This window comes from Plasmopara halstedii, assembly GCF_900000015.1.
Source record: "Plasmopara halstedii genome assembly, contig: Scaffold_555, whole genome shotgun sequence".
Lineage (NCBI taxonomy): Eukaryota > Oomycota > Peronosporomycetes > Peronosporales > Peronosporaceae > Plasmopara > Plasmopara halstedii.
Window position 1 is genome coordinate 1320477 of NW_020187475.1, and position 5926 is coordinate 1326402.

Consider the following 5926-nt stretch of genomic DNA (forward strand, 5'->3'; position numbering starts at 1 on the left):
TCTTATTGATGCTAGCAATTTATGTGTACCACAGACCTCTCCTTTATGGAATTCTATCACTCTCATAAATTATTTCTATCTGGCCTGTACCGGGGTTACATGTACCCTTGTATGAACCACACAAGATGGTGTGACCGAACATAGGTGTGGATTACACAAGCTGAATAATCACACAGTGGTGTGGCACCGTAACGTGGCATATTAATTAGGTATTACCATATCAATTAGGTATTACTATATCAATTAGCAAACCTAAGGCGTTAGATCTGCCGCAACTAAAATAATTAAATACATTTTCAATTTTGAAGTGGAAAGCTCATTTACCTTGGTCAAGGTTTTAGTACTTACAAGCAGCAATTTGCGATCCTCTGCACTCGTACTGGTTCTTGGAAAGAACGTAAGGTCGGTGAACTTAGCTTAGCTTCCTTTAAGCAAAGAGCTACGGTAGCTCCGCTGCACTTGTAGTCAATCTTCGCCTGAGTCATTACGACTGATCCTCTGAGAGAATACTGTAATAATCCTCATTGGCCCAAAGCATGCAGGACGGGTTAAAGAAGCAGATGTCCCTGTTGGGCCTTGTGGACGTGGAGCGCCTTGTTGCGCAAGGGCCCGAAGGAGTAAAAGCGCGTCTGGAGGCGTGTTCAAGTTATGAAAATGCTCTGCTAGAGCACCTAAAGAAGAAGCTTACAGCGTCGACTGCGTCCATGAGACCACCGGCGACGACGGATGACCCCTTCGACCCGGGCCGCTCATAGTGAGCATTAAAACCTTCTAAGGAAGGACGAGGAGAATCTCCTGCTCTTGGTGAGAGAGGCCTAGATGGCTATGGCATCCGCCATGCTCCAAAACAAGCAACAGCGCGTGGCGTTAGCTATCTGCAACTCGGGGGCCAAGCGCGAGTATGGGCACTAACGTGTGGTACTTCGGTTGAAGCTGCGTCCCCCTCCAGGAAGGATCAGAAGCGTCAGCTTTTACAAATATTCTCACCGCATAATCAGGCATATCGCGTGCGATCGCGGTTTCTTGTTGCCCAAGGAGTTGGCGGACTTTGTCCAGGAGTTGAGAACTCTCACTGCTGGGATGGCAGCCGATCCTCTCCCCTGCAATGACCATCGTTACCATCATTATAGAGAGTCTCCGCACTGGCGTAGCCAGAATGGAAGTCTTCCGTGTGCATCCGTCTTCTTTTGACGAAGCGGTGAACGTGGCATTGAATGCCGGATTCAACTTCAAGTTGGCACCTCCAGGTTAAAATGCACATCCACATAGCTCGTCGAGCGGGCCTTAGCTAATGAAACTCAGCGAGAAAGAGAGAGAGAGCTCCGAGCTCCGAGCTCCGAGCTGCCGAGCAGCGTGTAAACACCAGACGGTGTTTTTCTGTGGAGATAGCCGTCACCTTCGGACTAGTTGTCCCCTGTGCAAGGCGCGAAGAGATTCATTGAGCCGACGACCCGCTTCTAACCAATCTGGTTTGACGCGGGGAAACGAGAAGACCCAGTAGGCTGGGGCGCCCTACCGGGGAAGAATTGAGTTCTGTCGTGCCTCAATGAGGTAGAGGGCAGCACGGCCCAGCCCGAAGAGCTCAGTGCTCTTTAACACGGAACGTGTGCGCGAGCCGGGCTTGCTGGTTGTAAAAACGACCTCGAAGGGCTTCGAGAAGCCATGTAAAATCCTAATCGATTCCGGGCGTCGGGCAATTATGCTCGACGCTCCACGATCGAAGGAAGTCAGCTGTATGCTAAGGCGCTGGAAGCGCGCTTGAGTGATACTGTCACTGTTCGCTTAGCTATGGGGGCTTGTGTCACGGTGCTGAGGGTCCCTGTCGACCTTTGTCTCAAGTTTCCTGACTTTAATAGAGTGGAACGCTAGACTTGGATACAAGATATGACCTTATCCTTCGTATGGTATGGTTGGAACATCATAAGCCATGGAATTCTTGAAGGTCGAAGACCTTGGGCGCTACGAGCACGTCTCCTGGTGGAGCTTTGGTGACACATGAACCCACCTCTGTTAGTAAGCAGAAGCGTTTTTGTCACGGGCACTGAACCGGGACATTCAGTGTGCTGGATACGGACTATCTGAGTTGTCGAACACAGCAGATGTAGTTCCGAGCGTGGCCTGGTAGGACGAGACCCCGAGGCATCAAGGGCGAGGCCCTCTTGATGCGCGTGGGGTAGCACGTAGCTCACTGAGCACTGCTCGGTTTCGAAGCAGTCGCTGCATGTCAAGAGTGGCATGGTCGGACGAGATACGAGTCATCTTGGGTATGGCTCTTCTGATGCGCACATATTTCACTGAGCACTGCTCACGTTTCGAATCAGTTGCTGCGTGCCAAGAGTGGCATCGTCGGACCAGGTAGTAGGCATCTTGGATAAGGCCTTTCTGATGCGAGTGGAGTGGCACGTTATCCAATGGACGAAGACTGCGGATATAGCAGCTCTTCGTCGGATGTTGTTTATAACATTAAGGCTCCGATGGAGCAGGGAGTGGAGACACTAGACGACGCCAAGAGCGTTTTTCCACAGGTCTCGATAAGACGTAAAACGTCTATAGATAGGAGACGGCAAAGCCGTATGATATCTGCAAGACGCAGGGCGATGTCCCTGACCCAGGGTCTGTCTACCGTAGACGATAGCACCAAGCTATGTACGCTTGACAACGGTGTGGAAGACAACGACGAAACATTCAAGGCTAGTTCCCGCGGTGGGTGCTCTTCTTGAACTGGACGAGATGTCCTTTGAAGGGTTTAGCGGTGTTTTGAAGGCAATTTCGCCGAGGTAGTCATTGTAAGGCCGAACGAGGAGCTTAACACGTTGTCGCTTCTGGATGAAGCTGTCCTAGTAGACACTGGGAGGTGCTGAACGCATGAAATGAATCGTAAATTCTAGAGGAGCCCTCGAATCCGTACTATCCTTTGGTGAAGGAATTCCAGGACGCTGTCTCCAAAGTCCCGCCGTCGGGCCTACCTCCGGACCGAGGTCTGTGTTATGAGATTGATCTGTTCCGGGAACCGAATACTGCGTAGCACGCCAATAGTCCCTGCACAAGGAGCAATGTGACCTCATTGACGCCTTTTTACGTGCGAAGCACGGCGCAGAAATGGTGCGTGAAAGTAAGTCCCCCCATTCGACACCTAAGTGTCCGGAAGCCGAACGGCAAGTGGCGTATCGCTCACGCTTACAATGAGCTTATCAAATGCCACTATTCCAGCATAGTCGCCGATACGTAGGAGGGATGTTCTCCAGAACAATATGGTTGGCTATATAAAGTACAGCGCCTTCGACTTGATCGATGGATAGTACCACTTGCTCATGAGAGCGAGTGATGTTTCTCCGATAGCTCTTGAAGTGGTTGGTGATGCCTTAAGGTCTATCAAACGCACCTGCAACATTTAATCGTCTTGTGACGTAGTTGTTCGGACCCCACCGGGCGTATGCACAAACATATTTTGACGACATCTTTGTCCACAGTCGTGCGGAGCGTGGGAGGACAAATGAGCAAAACCACATCGTCCATTTATGATCGTGTGAATGCGCACGAATAAGCTGTATGGTTATGCTGATAAATGCAATTCGGCGCAAAAGAGAATCCCTTTTTAGGGTGCTTCATTGGGAAACGTGGCCTTCGAGCGGATGCCGTTAAGGTCAAGGCTATTGTGAGCTGGCCGGTTCCAAAAAAAACAAAAGTGGTTTGGCTTCGCCATCTACTTGCACAAGTATAGCGCAAATTATGTGGAAATGGGACAGCCATTGGCTAATCTCCTTAGGAAAGATACCGAATGCAGTTGGGACACCATGCATCGGAAGGCTTTTGACAGGGTCAAAGCCAGCCTCCTTCATGCACTAATACTGGCGTTGCCAGACTCCGATCGCCCTATAGTGTCGTCTGTGACGCTTTGGACTTTACCATCGGGTTGGTACTACTACAAGCAGACGCCAAGTGGCGAGATCGGGTGATCGCGCTCGAATCCCGCCAGCTTACGGCTGCGGGGAGGAACTACCCAGTCCACGACAAGGAATTACTTGCGATTAAGTATGCACTTGACAAGTACAGGGTGCAGGGTGCAGGGTGCAGGGTGCAGGGTGCACCTGTTGGGCTCAAAGCCGCTTGTGATCTACACAGATCATGCGTCATCACGCACTACAATTGAGTCGCTTCACCTCTCGCAGAAGATGGCCACGTGGCTCTCCTTTGCAGAATATAACCTCAGGTTGAAGTATAAGCCTGGAAAGCAGAATGCTTTTGCTGATGTGTTGCCACGCAGACCAGATTATGACCTTGTTCATGTCACGACGGTGACGTCGTCAGTAACGGATTTGATCCGCGCCGCACACGCGGGTGATGGTATATGTGTAGCGCTGCTACAGGCTCTCGAGATCCAGGAGTTCAAAATCTCGGACAAGAAATTGTTGGCGGGTTTGCGCGCACGGTTACACTGATATTCGTTGAATCACGGGCTGCTGTATCAAAGCACCGATTCGACGGATATGCCACGACTTGTGGTTTCTCATGATGAGGATCCGGAACACCTTATCCTCTATGAGGCCCACGACACCCTACTCAGTGGTCGTCCCGGTCGTGAGAAGACGTACAGCTCCGTGGGTTGCCACTACTGGTGGCATAAGCTGGTCGAATGAACGAGCCCATATGTGCGCACGTGTAAGACGTGTCAGAGGGTAAACCCTCTCCGAATGAGGCGGCGACGTTGGTCAGTTTACCAATATCCTCCGGGAGTTCCCAGTCCATGAGTACGGACTTTGTGTCTGGCCTGCCGAAGGGCTTGGCGGGCAACATGGGTGTGGTGGTGTCTATGGACCGTTTGAGCAAGATGTCTCATCTTGCGGCAGTGCCGGACATCATAGACGATGTTGGTACAGCGACGCTGTTTGTCGATCGTGTCCTTTGACAAAATGGACTCTCGGAGTCAATTGTCTCTGATAGATACTGGGAAGATTTGGTTTACACTCTTCAGGGTGCTGGGCACCAAGTTGACTATGTCAACAGCGGACCATCCGCAGACCGATGGTAAGACTGAGCGCGTGAATCACGTCGTTGATGACGTTCTTCGCAGCGTTTGCACTGAGACGCCAAAGCGCTGGAGTGCTATGCCGTCACTCATATTGTGTGCTCTGAACAATGCAGTGCATTCATCTGCCGGCTATACGCCGTTCTACGTGATAGGGCTTATTAGTTTCTCGCCGCTGACACCGTTAGCCAATGGCATAGGGTTTGGTGGGGAAGGATAAGCCGAGCGACTAGTCGTATCAGCCCCCTCACTGTCCGTAAAGAAGTCGGAGACTTCCTGTCGACTAGACTGAGTGTCTTTGCGTATCGCTAAACCTTCAGATAAGGATGCGCACCCACCCGGGGTATGTGTGGGCTTGCTTAAGCCGTACCAGGATCCGGCACAAGTGAACGCGGGGGTGTTGGCGCCGAGGCGGCGCTCTAAGGCGATCGGCCATTCATATGCTGAACCAGCAACTGGTTCTGAGCACGGAGTGCAACAACTTCTGTTTACAAAGGCTAAAGGCGCTCCACCGTCGCACGAAGAGATGTTTTGGTCTTCTCGACAGTCAGGAGCCGCTCCCACAGAGCACGAAAATCCTTAACGTGAAGCAGTCAGTCCACAAAGTGCTCCAGACTATTGAGGCCTTCCTCACAGCGGAAGACGATCTCGGATAAATGCTCGGCAGAGTGCCGATAAAAAAGGACCTTGTCCTCCATAGCTCGAAGACCATCGCGAGTCACCTGACGGCGATCGACCAAGTCGTCACAGAGTCGTCCGACGCCGACTCTTCTTGATGAGAACGGTGGCGTCCACTACCACGTGGAACGCCTTGTGGGTCGATGTCGTGGACAGGGTCTAACCCAGTATCTTGTGGAGTGGCGGGGATACCCAAATTTCAAGAACTCTTGAAAGTTCGAG